The sequence below is a fragment of the Apium graveolens genome, chromosome 1 (assembly GCF_009905375.1).
Source record: "Apium graveolens cultivar Ventura chromosome 1, ASM990537v1, whole genome shotgun sequence".
Taxonomy (NCBI): domain Eukaryota; kingdom Viridiplantae; phylum Streptophyta; class Magnoliopsida; order Apiales; family Apiaceae; genus Apium; species Apium graveolens.
In genome coordinates this window covers 77,471,063-77,490,031 of record NC_133647.1, presented here as the reverse complement: position 1 = coordinate 77,490,031, position 18,969 = coordinate 77,471,063, and positions in this window count along the sequence as shown.

Sequence of the window (18,969 nt, the reverse complement as noted above, 5' to 3'; positions counted from 1 at the left end):
ATTTTATTTTATAAAAATAAATCATTATAAATTTTAGTTGTCATATTTATCAAATTACATAAGAGACCATGCATGCAAATCACCCTTCTATTCTCTCAAAGGGCAAACAAGACTTTTCCAACCCCACTAACTCATTTGATTATTACCAAATTACTACCTTAGCCTTGCATGCAAAATGGCCTAACTTTAACCAAGGGACATTTTTGTAAGTTCTCACTTCCACTCATCATTTGTAAACCAAATAGCATAAAATAAAGAAATCAAAGTGGGAGAAGTCATTCTCATTCCACACTTCAACACACCACAAATTTCTCTCCTTTCCCCCCCCCCACCTTGCTCTCGGCCGAAGGCCAAAATTCCCCACCCCCTTCCATTTTTCAATTCATTCTTCATCTTCCCAAGTATAAATCTTTTACCTACATTCATCTTATATACTTTCCAAGTGTTTTGTGACTTGGAAGTTGAAGTTCCATGGATGCATGTGTAGTTCTTATGTGATCTCCAAAAAGAAACTCTTGATTCTTGTGAATTCAAGAGCTCTCTATGAGATATATTATGTATATGTGCTAACTAAGTATTTTATGGAGATATCATGCTTTAAAATCCTTTGCATGCTACTGAAATTTTATTATATATTTATGTTTAGCCATGCATGTTAGTTTTAAGACATTAAAATGATGATCAACCATGTTTTGCATGCTACTTTTTTCGAAATCATGTAGTTATGTTTAAAAATCTATAAATTCGAAATATGTGTGCTTAAAATAGATTGTTTCCATGATAAATTTCTTATTAATACTTAAAAGAAGTTATATTTCATGATTATTAAGGATGAGTATTAGGTGCAAGTCGATTTTGCAAGCATTTAAAACTTTATGCCTAGCCGAAATCTTGTTATGTGCTTTCCATGAGTTGCATGTTATATATTTGGTTGCATGTTGTTGTTTTTGGGCATGGATGATCTCACCCAAGTTTATTTTGAGAATAAGGGAGTTATTTCAGTAGATCACCATGTATAAGTCTTGGTTTAAGTATTGAGTTATTGTTAGTTGAGTTTGTCAAGTCAAAACCTTGGAAAATGAGAGTTATAGTTTCTGCAGAAAAATCAGTATAGCACCCTAAGGTTTAGAGTGAGTTTTGACCATTTCATTGGTGTGCACTTTGAGGCCCAAGCTACCAGAAGTTAGTATTGGGAGTATATAAAAGGTTTTAGGAGTTGTTTGGAGGTTTGCATGTTATTTGATTAGGTGCACAAGTAGAATCACAAAATCTGTCCAGCAGGGGACAGTTTTGTTGCAACTTAGAAATAGGGAGATTTGACCATGTCATGGGTAGGCCCTCATTAGGCCCAATTGGGCCTTAGTTAGAGGGTATGTCCGAGAAGTTTTTCCAATCATAGTTCATAGGATATGAGCTAGAACCATGTGTCACAAGTTAATTCAAGTCAGGGCATTTTCTGCCCAGAAAAACAGGGGAACCTTGGACTTTTGGCTTAGGCCCAAGAAGGCCCAAGCCAGGCCCTTGAGCCACATCAAGTTTTTGAGATGCCCTTAGGTCAGGAGAGTCTTGTGTAAAAGTTTTGAAGGAAAACTTGTAGTTTAAGAGTGTCTAATGTACTCAAGAAACCATAGTTGTCATTCTGAAATTTGCACCAGTGATCACTATCACTTATCACATAGTTTTAGAACACTTAGAAGTGAGTACTAGGTCGACCACCAAAGTTGTAAGATAGTATAAGGTCAGTAGAGCAAAAGGCACAAGTGAGGGTCAATAGGTTTTGGATAATTTAGGAAAGGCACATCGAGTTAGGAAGCCAAAATTAGAAGACCTTGTCTAGTTTAGCGACCAAGTGACTTAAGTGGTGAGTCGAGATCATCCAAGCCTAGTGTTCCATTATGGTATATATGGTGTTATTTAGTGTTAATATATGATATGTGAATATGTGGCTATGTGTGTGCAATTATAATTTAAAGGTGAATATAAATTAAGTACATATAGGCCTAAGTGCCATCCGTGTTTAATTTCGGGTTGTAAATAGGTTGAGATGGTAAGAATATATTATAACGAGGATTATTATTTATGTAGGATCTCGAGGCGAGAGAAAACTTGCCATAGAAGTCGAGTGAAGCTCCAGTTGCTCCTACCAGTCAGACCAGACCAGCCTATCTCAAGGCAAGTGATTCAACTTGACCTTCGTATTTACTATAAACAGTTCATATATATATCGATACAATTATCCTGAGTCATTTTGATATGTTTAAATCAAGCGTATCTCTCGCTTATCTTCGAATTATATAAAAATGCCATGAACCCTCAAGTATGTATTGCAAGTAGTTCAAAAGTCTTTTCATGATAGTTAAATGCCATGATAAAATAAAGAGTTGTTATATTACTTGATTGATCCTCTTGATTAGCATGCTGTTGATTCCTAAGTATTGATATCTCATCCAGATACTTGAACCCCTATAGAACCTTATCTTGAACTCTGATAGTCAGAAACTTACCAATATGATTCCTCATTGATTGATACCCTCTTTTTTATCCTAAAGCTTGTCAATTCTGATATATCCTGAGCTAAAAATCATTTCTTCATACCTTGACACCCTTAGTATTCATGAAGCTTACATTCTTGATGATCCAGCACTTGAACCTTGACGAGAAACCATTGCTTTAAGCCCAGTTTGGCATTACCCCTTCATATTATCCATAAGACTCACCATATTTTCCTGTCCAAGTTCTGACATATGAAAACCTTCTGGTTACCCTAATAGAGTAAAGTTTTGTGAATCATGGCCCTGAGATTTAGTACCATATTTCCCATGTTTCGAGTTGATCTATAATCCTTTGATAAAAAAATGTTTACTGTAAAAAGAGATTTTGTCATAATTCGGCATCAGTTTTTGAAATAAATAAAATGAGAGTTTTTCAGTCCCAAAGGGGGATAAATGTTTTCTTTGAATGGTGGATCTGGACTGAGACGCGAGTCCTTTCCACACTTATATTAGGCTTAAAAGTTGCCTAGGGATTCCCATTAATATTTTAGAACCCAGCGAGGTTCGGGATTACTTCGCGGCTGATCACCGGCTGTAATCCGTAGCTTCATAAAATGATTTTGATTAAGACAAGATTTTTTTAAAATTGTTTTGATGCAAGCAAAATGATGCCATCTCACATAGTTTTTATCTCTCGTTACCTTTGGTTATGTTTTTCCATTGTCATTCTTAAAAGTATATCTCAATTTATGTTTTGTGTCGTACTGTTAGCACTTGTTGAGCATGTGGCTCACTTCTTGCTTTACCCTGATATTACAGCTAGCAGCTATGGTTAGATTCAAGCAGACTGCCCGTAAGACCTGTGATGCTGATGCTTATGTTCGAGCTCAGGTAGAATAAGTAATAATAGTTGTGTGAGGACTCGGTATTTTAAATCAGATGTAATAGTTGGTAGTGTTGGGCTGTTCCAAACCCTAAACTGTAAGATCTTGGATTTTGGTTGTGTATTCTTCATTAAAATGATGTAATAGCTATATTTATTTTGCTGTTTAAGTTGGGGGTGTGACAGGTTTTGGTATCAGAGCTACGGTTTAGAGTCCCTGGACAGCCCAAATAGGTTATAGGATATGTGTGTAGGTTATAGATAATATGCGAGAGAGTAGGTTAAGTAAATTAATATTAATACTCCCCTTATTGGTTGTCAGCAAAGGGCGCATTCCTCGTCATCCTCTGGGTCAGACGACACTATTGCTTTCTCCGTGTATGCTGAGTTGAGGCGCGAGTTCGACATGCTTCAGGGCAAGTACGACCGACTGATAGACCGACTGAAGAACGTGTATCTGGACAGCCGAAACTACGAAGGGAAGCCCAAGGAGCAGATGACTGCGAGACTTGAGACCTTGGTTCAGTACGTCAACACTAAGCTTGAGGAGATGCCAGCGCACCGGGACCGTACCAGCCAGTATGTCATTCAGATGGTGGCGGATAAGCTCCAGAGCATTGTGAAGACGCTTCGAGAGGAAAAGACTACCAAGCCCCGTTCAGATGGAGTGGAGCCTTAGTTCTTTCCATTTACCTTTCATGTTGTTGTACTATCAGACTCTACGGAATCCCCAGTTGTTTCCGTTTTTCCTTTAAATAAGCCTGTTATTCCTAGAATCAGACTATGTCCCAATCCTATGTATTGTGACCTTTAAAATTTCAATAATTATGTGCTATTGTTCCATTTGCTCTCAACTGTTATTTTATGTTCTTATCATCATATCTGCTTAATTTAGAAACTTGACCACATATAAAATGAGAATGCCATGTGATACCCTCGAATCATTTTATCATTCATATTTATTTTGACACACCTCTTATTTCAGGATCATGCCTCTCAAAAAGAAGAACCCAACAACCACCTTCACCACAGATCCAAATATTCTTCGACTACTGGAGACCTTGCAACAACAAACCAATGCTATAGCTCAACAACAACTAACTCTTCAACAACGAATTGAAAATCAAGATAACCGTGAGCCACACCAATCACCTGAACCACCAGTACCACCTAGACAAATTGTCACTTTCAAGGCTTTTCAGAATGTGAATCCACCTGTATTTCATGATACCACTGATCCAGTGATAGCTAATACATGGATCAAGGAGATGGAAAGGGCTTTTGAGTTGGTACAGTTAGGAGACGATCAGAAGACGCCGTATGCTACTTACTTCTTGAAGGAAGAAGTCATCTATTGGTGGGAATCAGTAAAGGCTATGGAAGTCACTCAGCAGGTTTCTTGGGAGAGATTTAAAAAGTTATTTCTGGACAAGTATTACCCTAAGTACATGCAGAATCAGATGGAGCTAAAATTTCTTGAGTTGAAGCAAGGGAACATGACTGTATTGGAGTATGAGAAGAAGTTCACTGAGTTCTCAAGGTTTGTGACAAAGTATACCAGCACTGAGGAGGAAAAAGCAAAGCAATTTCAGCAAGGATTGAAGCCTTGGATCAGAGATAGGGTGGCTATGTTTGAGCTTGAAACTTATGCGGGAGTAGTACAGAAAGCTGCTCTGATTGAGAATAATGAGATGCAGTCAAGGAAAGAGAGGGATAACAAGAAGAGAAAGGTTCCATTTTATGGAGAAAAGTCTGAAGCTGGAAGTTCGCAAGATCGGAATGTAAAGAGGATTGGTTTCCAGAAGGGCGGAAATTTTCAAAAGAAGGGAAATTTGGGCAAAAGGCAAGAATCAAAAAGGAACAACCAGGCAAGTCAAGGGCAAGTTGGAGAAAACAGGTTCCAGAGACCGGAATGCAAGCACTGTGGAAGAAGGCACCCCAGGGTATGCAATAAGCTGAGCATGACCTGTTATAGGTGCAATCAGAAAGGACATTTGGCAAATGAGTGCAAGATGCCGAAGCCAGGAGTTACGTGCTACAAGTGTGGGAAGACTGGATACATGGCTAGGGAGTGTAAGGCAACAGGACCAGTCAAAGCTCTGATGAACGTGGCAAGTACAAGTGCAAGCGTGCCAACTGAGGCATTGGCATTACCTCCACCACCCGCACCAACCCCGCAAGCAACAGCAAGGACATTTGATCTAAAGATGAAAGATGCTGTTCAGAATTCTGAGGTGATAGCAGGTACACTTTTACTCAATAATGTCAAAGCTAAAGTATTGATTGATTCGGGAGCAACAAGATCTTTCATATCAGAATCTTTTGTTGATAAGCTTCAATGTGAGAAAATGGTTATGAGTGAGGTAGTAAATGTGGTAATTGCGAACCAAGAGAAGATTCCTGTGAATCAATTTTGTCCAAAGTGTGAGATCGATATTTCGGGATATAAGTTTTCAGCCGACTTGATACTCTTCAAGTTGGGAGAGTTTGACATAATTTTAGGAATGGATTGGTTAGGAGAGAATAGCGCTCAGATAAATTATAAGACCAAGAGAGTGTATTTAAAGACGAAGAGTGGAGAGAAGGTAGTATTTAAGGGGCAGAGGCAAAAGCATCTATTTCTTACAATTGTTCAGGCTAAGAAGTTGCTTAGAAAAGGTTGTGAGTCATTCCTAGCATATGTAGTGGATTCAGAGGGAGGCAGCCTCAGCATGGAAGATATTCCTGTAGTTAGTGAGTTCCCCGATGTGTTTCCCGACGAACTACCAGGCTTACCACCAGATCGATAAATTGAGTTTGAGATCAACCTTGCTCCAGGCACGGAACCAGTTTTAAAGGCCCCATATAGGATGGCACCAGCAGAAATGAAAGAGTTGGCGAGCCAGCTACAAGAATTATTGGATAAAGGAGTGATACGACCAAGTATGTCGCCATGGGGAGCACCTGTTCTGTTTGTAAAGAAGAAAGATGGGAGTATGCGTTTATGCATAGATTACCGGGAGTTGAATAAGGTGACGATCAAGAACCGCTACCCGCTACCAAGGATATATGATCTTTTTGATCAGTTGAAGGGAGCAAAATGCTTTTCGAAGATTGATTTGAGATCGGGATACCATCAATTAAAGATCAAAGAATAAGATATTCCTAAGACCGCATTCAGGACCAAATATGGGCATTATGCATTCTTAGTAATGCCGTTTGGATTGACCAACGCTCCGGCCGCCTTTATGGATCTGATGAATCGGGTATTTAAGAAGTATTTGGATAAATTTGTCGTGGTATTTATTGATGACATCCTTATTTATTCTAAGTCGGAAGAAGAACATAAGCAGCACCTCTGGATAGCATTGGAGATACTTCGACAAGAGAAGTTGTATGCCAAGTTCACCAAATGTGAGTTTTGGTTAAAGGAAGTTCAATTTTTGGGGCATGTTATTGGAAATGAGAGAGTTAAAGTGGATCCGGCAAAGATTGAGGCAGTTATGAGTTGGGAGAGGCCAAAGACTCCTACGGAAGTGCGAAGTTTTCTAGGATTGGCCGGATACTATAGAAGATTCGTCAAGGATTTCTCGAAGATCGCCACGCCATTGACTAAGTTAACCAGAAAGAATCAAAAGTTTGAATGGAGTGCAGAATGTGAAGATAGCTTTCAAGAGTTAAAGCAGAAGTTGGTCACAGCTCCGGTGTTTGTACTTCCAGATGATCAAGGGAATTTTGTAATATTCAGCGACGCTTCACATAAGGGTTTGGGTTGTGTGTTGATGCAACACAGTAAAGTGATCGCATATGCGTCAAAATAGTTGAAGCCGCATGAGTTAAAGTACCCGACGCATGACTTGGAACTAGCCGCCATAGTGTTCGCACTTAAGATTTGGAGACATTACCTCTATGGAGAGAAGTGTGAAATCTACACGGATCACAAGAGTTTAAAGTACATTTTTACTCAGAAAGAGCTCAATATGAGGCAGAGGAGATGGCTGGAATTGATCAAGGACTATGACTGCTCGATAAATTACCATCCTGGAAAGGCGAACGTAGTGGCCGATGCTCTGAGTAGGAAGGAGAGATTGAATATGATGATAACATCAAAAGAGTTAACTGAAGAAATCAAAAAATTGGAATTGGAACTTTGTGCTTATGGAAAAGTCGAGGAAGTTTGTCGTGCAATGACCTTTCAGCCAACACTAGTGGAAAAGATAAAGAAGTGTCAAGAGGAAGTAATGGAAAAAGAGAAAAATCAATTATCTGGAGAGGAGATTAATACTCAAAGGGATGAACAAGGGATACTAAGGTTTTCATCCAGAATATGGATTCCCCATGTACCTGAATTAAAGAATGAGATCCTCCATGAAGCTCACAATTCGAAATTTTCAATCCATCCGGGAAGCACCAAGATGTATCGAGACTTAAAGAAGAACTTTTGGTGGCCAAATATGAAGCGAGACGTGGCAGAATGGGTTGCGAAGTGCTATACTTGTCAGAAAGTAAAGGCAGAATATCAACGACCAAGCGGATTAATTCAGTCCCTGAAGATTCCAGAATGGAAAAGAGAAAATATCGCTATGGACTTTATAGTAGGACTACCGCGAACGAAATCCGGACATGACGCAATATGGCTTATAATTGATCGTCTTACGAAGTCGGCGCATTTCCTTCTAATAAACGAGAAGTCGTCATTGGACAAGTTGGTTCATTTATATGTGTGCGAAATCGTACTAAGGCATGGAGTACCCGTATCAATAGTTTCAGACAGAGATCCCCGATTTAACTCGAGATTTTGGAAGCAATTTCAGGAATGTCTTGGCACAAAATTGAATATGAGCATGGCGTACCACCCGCAGACTGATGGCCAGAGTGAAAGGACATTTCAAACAATTGAAGATATGTTGCGCAGTTGTGCAATCGATTTTGCAGGAAATTGGGACGACCATTTGCCGTTGATTGAGTTCTCTTACAACAACAGCTATCATTCCAGTATCGGCATGCCACCATATGAAGCTTTGTACGGGCGAAAATGTAGATCACCAACAAGTTGGGATGAAGTAGGAGAAGGAAGAATTCTCGGCTCGGATTTGGTATAACAGTTGCATGACTCGGTCAAGTTAATTCAGAAAAGGTTGCTTGCTGCTCAAGATAGACAGAGGAAGTATGCAGATCCAGCGCGTAAGGACGTTCAATTCCAAATTGGCGAAGCTGTGTTGCTAAAGGTATCACCTAGAAAAGGGTTGATAAGATTTGGCAAGAAAGGGAAGTTAGCACCTAGATACATAGGTCCTTTTGAGATTTTGAGTCAAGTGGGAAAGGTGGCCTACGAGTTGGCCTTACCACCTCAGTATCGGCATGTGCATAATGTATTCCATGTGTCGTTGCTTAAGAAGTACAATCCTGACGCTAGCCATGTGATAGAATATGAACCTGTAGAAATTCAGGCAGACCTGTCATTTGTGGAGCAACCGGTTAAAATACTCGACTGGCAAGTAAAGAGTCTTAGAAATAAGTCAGTAAAGTTAGTAAAAGTACTTTGGAGGAACCCTAAGGTCGAAGAGTCGACTTGGGAGTTAAAGTCTGATATGCGTTCCCGGCATCCTCATCTTTTCTCTAAGATTCTGGGGACAGAATCCCTTAAGGAGGAGAGGATGTTACGACCGGCATTTTATGTAATATTATTTGTGGATTGGGTATAATATTAAAGTCAAATGAAAATATATTCAATGATTGTACGCTAGTGTGAGTGAAAATTTCTGCATTATAAATTTGCTTTGTGTAGTATATGATTTTTCAAAGCAAGAGTTTATTTAATTTCTTTATTTTTGATTTATAAGGAATATTCTAAGCTTTGGAAAAATTTTCTTTTGAAAGGTATTTTGTTCACAAATTTTGAAAATGATTTTATAAAGTCTCTAAAAATCCAAGTTATTTTATGATATAAATTTTATAATTTTTGAACTTGTATTTTATTTTATAAAAATAAATCATTATAAATTTTAGTTGTCATATTTATCAAATTACATAAGAGACCATGCATGCAAATCACCCTTCTATTCTCTCAAAGGGCAAACAAGACTTTTCCAACCCCACTAACTCATTTGATTATTACCAAATTACTACCTTAGCCTTGCATGCAAAATGGCCTAACTTTAACCAAGGGACATTTTTGTAAGTTCTCACTTCCACTCATCATTTGTAAACCAAATAGCATAAAACAAAGAAATCAAAGTGGGAGAAGTCATTCTCATTCCACAATCCAACACACCACAAATTTCTCTCCTTTTCCCCCTCCCACCTTGCTCTCGGCCGAAGGCCAAAATTCCCCACCCCCTTCCATTTTTCAATTCATTCTTCATCTTCCCAAGTATAAATCTTTTACCTACATTCATCTTATATACTTTCCAAGTGTTTTGTGACTTGGAAGTTGAAGTTCCATGGATGCATGTGTAGTTCTTATGTGATCTCCAAAGAGAAACTCTTGATTCTTGTGAATTCAAGAGCTCTCTATGAGATATATTATGTATATGTGCTAACTTAGTGTTTTATGGAGATATCATGCTTTAAAATCCTTTGCATGCTACTGAAATTTCATTATATATTTATGTTTAGCCATGCATGTTAGTTTTAAGACATTAAAATGATGATCAACCATGTTTTGCATGCTACTTTTTTCGAAATCATGTAGTTATATTTAAAAAATCTATAAATTCGAAATATGTGTGCTTAAAATAGATTGTTTCCATGATAAATTTCTTATTAATACTTAAAAGAAGTTATATTTCATGATTATTAAGGATGAGTATTAGGTGCAAGTCGATTTTGCAAGCATTTAATACTTTATGCCTAGCCGAAATCTTGTTATGTGCTTTCCATGAGTTGCATGTTATATATTTGGTTGCATGTTGTTGTTTTTGGGCATGGATGATCTCACCCAAGTTTATTTTGAGAATAAGGGAGTTATTTCAGTAGATCACCATGTATAAGTCTTGGTTTAAGTATTGAGTTGTTGTTAGTTGAGTTTGTCAAGTCAAAACCTTGGAAAATGAGAGTTATAGTTTCTGCAGAAAAATCAGTATAGCACGCTAAGGTTTAAAGTGAGTTTTGACCATGTCATTGGTGTGCACTTTGAGGCCCAAGATACCAGAAGTTAGTATTGGGAGTATATAAAAGGTTTTAGGAGTTGTTTGGAGGTTTGCATGTCATTTGATTAGGTGCACAAGTAGAATCACAAAATCTGTCCAGCAGGGGACATTTTTAGTGCAACTTAGAAATAGGGAGATTTGACCATGTCATGGGTAGGCCCTCATTAGGCCCAATTGGGCCTTAGTTAGAGGGTATGTCAGAGAAGTTTTTAAAACCATAGTTCATAGGATATGAGCTAGAACCATGTGTCACAAGTTAATTCAAGTCAGGGCATTTTCTGCCCAGAAAAACAGGGGAACCTTGGACTTTTAGCTTAGGCCCAAGAAGGCCCAAGCCAGGCCCTTGAGCCACATCAAGTTTGTGAGATGCCCTTAGGTAAGGAGAGTCTTGTGTAAAAGTTTTGAAGGAAAACTTGTAGTTTAAGAGTGTCTAATGTACTCAAGAAACCATAGTTGTCATTCTGAAATTTGCACCAGTGAGCACTATCACTTATCACATAGTTTTAGAACACTTAGAAGTGAGTACTAGGTCGAACACCATAGTTGTAAGATAGTATAAGGTCAGTAGAGCAAAAGGCACAAGTGAGGATCATTAGGTTTTGGATAATTTAGGAAAGGCACATCGAGTTAGGAAGCCAAAATTAGAAGACCTTGTCAAGTTTAGCGACCAAGTGACTTAAGTGGTGAGTCGAGATCATCGAAGCCTAGTGTTGCATTATGGTATATATGGTGTTATTTGGTGTTAATATATGATATTTGAATATGTGTCTATGTGTGTGCAATTATAATTTAAAGGTGAATATAAATTAAGTACATATAGGCCTAAGTGCCATCCGTGTTTAATTTCGGGTTGTAAATAGGTTGAGATGGTAAGAATATATTATAATGAGGATTATTATTTTTGTAGGATCTCGAGACGAGGGAAAACTTGCCATAGAAGTCGAGTGAAGCTCCAGTTGCTCCTACCAGTCAGACCAGACCAGCCTATCTCAAGGCAAGTGATTCAACTTGACCTTCGTATTTACTATAAACAGTTCATATATATATCGATGCAATTATCCTGAGTCATTTTGATATGTTTAAATCAAGCGTATCTCTCGCTTATCTTTGAATTATATAGAAATGCCATGAACCCTCAAGTATGTATTACAAGTAGTTCAAAAGTCTTTTCATGATAGTTAAATGCCATGATAAAATAAAGAGTTGTTATATTACTTGATTGATCCTCTTGATTAGCATGCTGTTGATTCCTAAGTATTGATATCTCATCCAGATACTTGAACCCCTATAGAACCTTATCTTGAACTCTGATAGTCAGAAACTTACCAACATGATTCCTCATTGATTGATACCCTCTTTCTTATCCTAAAGCTTGTCAATTCTGATATATCCTGAGCTAAAAATCATTTCTTCATACCTTAACACCCTTAGTATTCATGAAGCTTACATTCTTGATGATCCAGCACTTGAACCTTGACGAGAAACCATTGCTTTAAGCCCAGTTTGGCATTACCCCTTTATATTATTCATAAGACTCACCATATTTTCCTGTCCAAGTTCTGACATATGAAAAACTTTTGGTTACCCTAATAGAGTAAAGTTTTGTGAATCATGGCCCTGAGATTTAGTACCATATTTCCCATGTTTCGAGTTGATCTATAATCCTTTGATAAAAAAATGTTTACTGCAAAAAGAGATTTTGTCATAATTCGGCATCAATTTTTAAAATAAATAAAATGAGGGTTTTTCAGTGCCAAAGGGGGATAAATGTTCTCTTTGAATGGTGGATCTGGACTGAGACGCGAGTCCTTTCCACACTTATATTAGGCTTAAAAGTTGCCTAGGGATTCCCATTAATGTTTTAGAACCCAACGAGGTTCGGGATTACTTCGCGGTTGATCACCGGCTGTAATTCGTAGCGTCATAAAATGATTTTGATTAAGACAAGATTTTTTTTAAAATTGTTTTGATGCAAGCAAAATGATGCCATCTCACATAGTTTTTATCTCTCGTTACCTTTGGTTATGTCTTTCCATTGTCATTCTTAAAAGTATATCTCAATTTATGTTTTGTGTCGTACTGTTAGCACTTGTTGAGCATTTGGCTCACTTCTTGCTTTACCCTGATATTACAGCTAGCAGCTATGGTTAGATTCAAGCAGACTGCCCGTAAGACCTGTGATGCTGATGCTTATGTTCGAGCTCAGGTAGAATAAGTAATAATAGTTGTGTGAGGACTCGGTATTTTAAATCAGATGTAATAGTTGGTAGTGTTGGGCTGTTCCAAACCCTAAACTGTAAGATCTTGGATTTTGGTTGTGTATTCTTCATTAAAATGATGTAACAGCTATATTTATTTTGCTGTTTAAGTTGGGGGTGTGACAGACAGAGGTTATCATGTGGATTTCTTTGAAGAACACTGTGAAGTTGTAAGCAATTCTACAGGAAAAGTGGTTCTGAAAGGATACAGGCACGGTAACATTTATGAAGCCAGACTTTCAACAACTCCTGATGAATCTGCAATCTGTCTATTGAGTAGAGTATCAATTGAAGAAAGTTGGAATTGGCACAAAAGACTCTCTCATTTAAACTTCAACAACATAAATGAGCTTGTAAAGAAGATCTTGAGAGAGGATATCCAAAATCAGTATTTGCTCCGGATGGCCTTTGTGATTCATGTCAAAAGGAAAAATAAAGAAAATCTTCTTTCAAGAGCAAAACTGAGTCATCAATTCTTGAGCCTTATCACCTACTACATGTTGATCTATTTGGTCCAGTCAATGTCATGTCTATTGCAAAGAAGAAATATGCTATGGTTATAGTGGATGAGTTTACAAGGTACATCTGGGTGTACTTCTTGCACGAGAAGAATGAAACTGCATTTACTCTAACTGATCATGTAAGACAGCTGGATAAGTTGGTCAAAGATTCTGTTAAAATTATAAGAAGTGATAATGGCACTGAGTTTAAGAATTCAATGATGGAAGAGTTCTGCAAAGAGCATGGAATTAAACAGGAATTTTATGCACCTGGAACTCCACAGCAAAATGGAGTTATAGAAAGAAAGAACAGGACTCTCATTGAAGTTGCACGAGCTATACTTGATGAAGAAAAGTTGCCAACCTACTTTTGGGCTGAAGTTGTGCAGACTGCTTGTTTTATACAGAATGTAACACTCATAAACAAGCATGGAAAAACACCATATGGGATGGTGAAGAAAAAGAAGCCAAATCTGAAATACTTTCATGTATTTAGTTGCAAGTGTTTTGTTCTTAAGACTCATCCTAAGCAGCTGTCAAAATTTGATCTAAAAGCTGATGAAGGAATCTTTGTTGGATATCCACTTTCCATAAAAGCCTTCAGAGTCTACAATTTAAGAACAAGGGTTGTCATGGAATCTATCAATGTATCTTTTGATGATAAGAAGATTACTGGACTTGAAGATTTCAATGCTCATGATCAGCTGAGATTTGAAAATGAAGACTTAAATTCTAATTTTGTAAATTTTGATGACTCATACTCTGATCCTGTAAGTACTGATGTCATTGAATCTGTGGTAACAGCTCCAAAGGAAAATGCACCTGTCCAGGGGGGCAAGCTGAAGATCCTACCACATCTCAAGACTCTAAAGAAGCATCATAACCTGTCATTGGCTCTTTAAGTTCTGATTCATCTAGCTTTGATGAGCCAAATTCTGATAATTCTGGAAGCTCTGATACTTCAAATCCTGAAGGATCCAAGTCAAACTCTAAAGTCTCAGAGAGCATAACTACAGGGGGAGCATTAGAAAATACTGATGGAGACATCATGGATCATGGGGGAGGATCCAGTTCTAGAAGTCAACTTTAATCTGCAAGGAAGTGGACCAAATCGCATACACCTGACTTAATTATTGGAGATCCTGAAGCAGGTGTCAGAACTAGAACTGCAACATCAAATGAATGTCTCTATCATTCTTTTCTATCTCAGACTGAACCAAAGAAAGTGGAAGAAGCTCTTCAAGATGCTGATTGGGTGTAAGCAATGCAGGAAGAGTTAAATGAATTTGAAAGAAATAAAGTCTGGACCCTAGTGCCAAGACCAAAGAACAGATCAGTTGTTGGCACAAAATGGGTGTTCTGAAATAAAACTGATAGTGATGGCATAATTACAAGGAATAAAGCAAGGTTGGTTGCTAAAGGCTACTCTCAACATGAGGGTATTGATTATGATGAAACATTTGCACCAGTTGCTAGATTAGAAGCCATAAGGATCTTTTTGGCTTATGCTGCTCACAAAAAGTTTAAAGTCTTTCAAATGGATTTCAAAAGTGCTTTTCTTAATGGAGAATTGGAAGAAGAGGTCTATGTTGAACAACCTCCAGGCTTTGTAGATTTAAAATTTCCAAATCATGTCTACAGGCTTGATAAAGCACTTTATGGCCTTAAGCAAGCTCCTAGAGCATGGTATGAGACTTTAGCTCAATTCCTTCTGGAAAGTGGATTTTACAGAGGCACAATTAATAAAACACTGTTCTACCTCAACCATGGAAAGGACTTACTTTTGGTACAGACATATGTTGATGATATCATATTTGGTTCTACAAATGACAAACTCTGTGAGAGGTTTGCAAAGCTAATGTAGTCAAGATATCAAATGAGTATGATGGGAGAACTCAGCTATTTTCTGGGCCTTCAAGTCAAGAAGAATGAAGAAGGTACTTTTATATGTCAATCCAAGTACACCAGAAACTTACTGAAGAAATTTGGAATGCAAGATTGTTCAACAACATCCACTCCCACGGCCACTGCAACCAAGTTAGATAAAGATACTGGTTTATAAGTAGATATTACTAACTACAGAGGTATGATTGGTTTATTACTCTATTTAACTGCAAGTAGACCTGATATCATGTATGCTACCTGTCTTTGTGCAAGATTTCAGGCTGATCCAAGAGAACCTCACTTAATAGTTGTGAAAAGAATTTTCAAGTACATTAAGGGTACAACTGATCTGGGATTGTGGTATCCTAGAGAATCAGATTTTAAGCTAATAGGTTACTCAGATGCAGATTTTTCCAGATGCAAAATAGACAGGAAGAGCACTAGTGGAAGCTGCTAATTTCTTGGAGGCAGATTGGTTTCTTGGTTTAGCAAGAAACAGAAGTCAATTTCCACATCAACTGCAGAAGCAGAATATATTGCTGCAGGAAGCTGTTGTGCACAGATTCTTTGGATGAAGAATCAGTTACTGGATTATGGGTTAGAATTTTCTAAGATCCCTATTTACTGTGATAATCAAAGTGCTATTGCTATGACAGGTAATCCAGTTCAACGCTCAATGACAAAGCACATCGGCATTAGGTACCATTTCATAAGGGAACATGTGATGGAAGGTACAATGGAATTGCATTTTGTTCCAACAGATCAACAACTAGCAGATATCTTCACAAAACCACTATGTGAAGCTACTTTTACAAGACTGGTAAATGAACTTGGAATGGTTTCAGGTCCTTTCTCTAAATCTGCTTAGTTTTTGTTCTCATGCATCAAACTTTATGATCAGTGTTTACAGATTGTTTTTTCTTCATGAAATCTGTTCTTTAATTGAAATTCATTAAATACTGATTGATTATCTGATGTGGATCTTTAAACTCTGATAGTGTTTTGAATGTTCTGTGACTATTCAATCCAATGAGGATAACTGTGCTAGATGCTGACCTAGTAGTCTTTAACATACTAGAAATCCCATGTTTGAAGTAGTTGTTTATGTGGAAACTCATTAACACAAGCAAATTCTGATTTTGAGTTTAGTCAAGTTTACTTTATGTATCTTATTACTAAATCACAAATTAGATTCTTGCTTTTTTTCTGTTAGATTCTGATGTCAGTAAATCTTAAGAATGAACTAAATGCTGATAAGCCTCACTTATCAAAAAAATAAAAATTAATAAATAAAAGTCAGGTACTCCTTTGAGATCTAGAGTAAATATGTGGAAGGGAAGACCCAAGTGCATTGCTGGTATTAAGTAATATGCATTAGAAAAGCAAATAAATTTTCTTGGTGACTTTTCACATTCTCTGATTACTGGAGAAATACTATGACAACATCATAAATTCTGATAAGCAGTCGTGACTCACTTACACTGAGAAGCCACTGTAAAAAGGAATTTCAAAAGATGCATAAAATGAGCACAAACAATTGAGGTGGACTCTTGCATAAATTTGTTCTATAGTAGACTTCATGATTTATGACAGATTTTAAGCACTTTTGTAAGTTATGCCTTATTTCTAAGATGTACTGAAGTTTATCAAACTTTAATCTTTATCTGAAATTTTGCTGAATGCACACACTTTCACTCCATATGAATGATGAAAATTACTGTGGTGATTAAGTTATTTTTGACAAACAGTTAAATGTCATTTCCATAATTTCTGAGGACAAGTTCTGATGATTAAACTCTGAAGAAAACAAGTCAGTATTTGTATGAAGAATCACAGAAAAAGATATTCACTTTTTGAGTTCAGAAGCCATATTCTGATGACTGTTGAAATCTGATATAAGTTAAGTTCTGATATTAAATCCTGATGGAATCCTTGATGCTTACGTTGCATTATTCTTTACTTGACTTATTTGTGATAAAAACTGAAACAGTTGTATTTAAATCAGAATATATTTGGGTAAGATAAAAATAGTCATAATCATTATGGGCTAGTGATAAACGTGTTGGTCTTGAAAAACTGCATGTGCACAGTAATTATTGTTTATTTTACATGCTCATTAACTCTTGCTTTAACTTTTTATTGACTGTTATTATTACACATCAGTCTAGGGAGTCGAGGCATCATTATTTTTACTCTTAATCATTAAACAATCCCCGCGTCCCTTGGTATTCCATTGGCTATTTTAACTGACTATTCATCCCAGCCAAATCATCTTCCATTTTTCTCATAAACTCACTCTCTCTTTTCATTTATCTCAAACAATGGCACATTTTAGTTAGTTTTACTGCTATGGCACAAACACTGTGACCATTTTTAGAAATGGAATTCCGACTTCATATCCTATCAACAATATTCCATTCGACATCTGGATTCAACTTCCAGACAACATTAAAAATGATTTGTTGTCCTTCCAAAGAGAAGTTCATCTTCGTACTCTTAAACAGCAGGAGAAAATCATTCGTCTTGTTGTTCTTTTTGTTGAAAGTAGGAAGAAGACTTAATGTCATCCATCCATTTCTCTTCACCATCAGCTTTGTCAGGCTTCTTAGACTAAGGCTGTTGATGTTAAGATTCTTAAAATAGGACTATCTTGTAATTTTTGCATGTAATCGATACATTTCATGAAATGTACTCGTTTGATATATTAATGAAATTTCCTTTAATTGCAAGATTTAGTCTCTGTTTCTCAAATTATGTGACTGTGGATGTTTTAATTGCAATTTGTTAATCTTTACTTCATCTATTCTCAACTTTATTCTTTGATGAATGTTTTGATTACAATTATGGTCAATAATAAATTTTGTTGATAGTGATGAGGAAACAATTGAAGCACGGGTTCATGCATCAAAACCTGTGACAGTTGGAGCTGAGAATGTTACTTCTCAGAAAGAAATTGCAGCTCAAAGTTCTGAAACTTTGAAGAAGAAATTTTTAAGTTCTGAAGCTGCTAAAGCAACTCCTTCATTGGAAAGGAGATTGAAGAAAATGAAGGCTAGGAGGTATTTGGCTAAGGCTCCATCAAAAGATACTGAAGAAGCTGAGGAAGGGGATCAGGAATCTCTGATCTCATAAGAACTAATTGTTATTGAAGCCCTTTCAGCTCAAGCCAAAGAAACTGCTACTGATACAGTAGTAACCCCTCCTGTCTCACCTATCAAAGCTACAGATGATGCTAAAGAACACACTGAAAATTCTGAAATAGATATTCATAATTTGAATGTACTAAATGTTCTTTATCTGGAAGCTCCATCTACAGAAGCTCAGCAATTTTCAACTCATTTTCCAATTTTAAATGCTGAGATATCATTTACTTTAACCACACCAGCTCTGGAGATAAATTCTGATATTTAGAATTTAAATGAAGCTGTTCCTGAATCTCCAGTTGCTTCACACACTGTTGTGTTGTCAGAACATAATGAGTCTTCCTCAAGTTTTGAAGACAGTGATTCTGCTGAGACTCCAGTTCCTATACTAGGAAAGGAAGAATTGGTGAAGAAATTTGTTGAAAAGGAAGCACCTATTCCTTGGGAGGATACTTACAGAGGTGTGGAGTGGACCAAGAAGTGGAATGACACTGATTTCATTCCAAGTTCCAACATTCTGACAGAGCATATTGCTAAAGCTGATGAGTTGCTCACAAATGCTTATTTAAAGACACAACTCAAGATCACTGCTCTATCTACCAAACATCTTCAAGGTCTACATTCTTCTACTCTTGAGAAGGTTGATACACTAAAGGAACATGCTGATAAGCTAGATCTA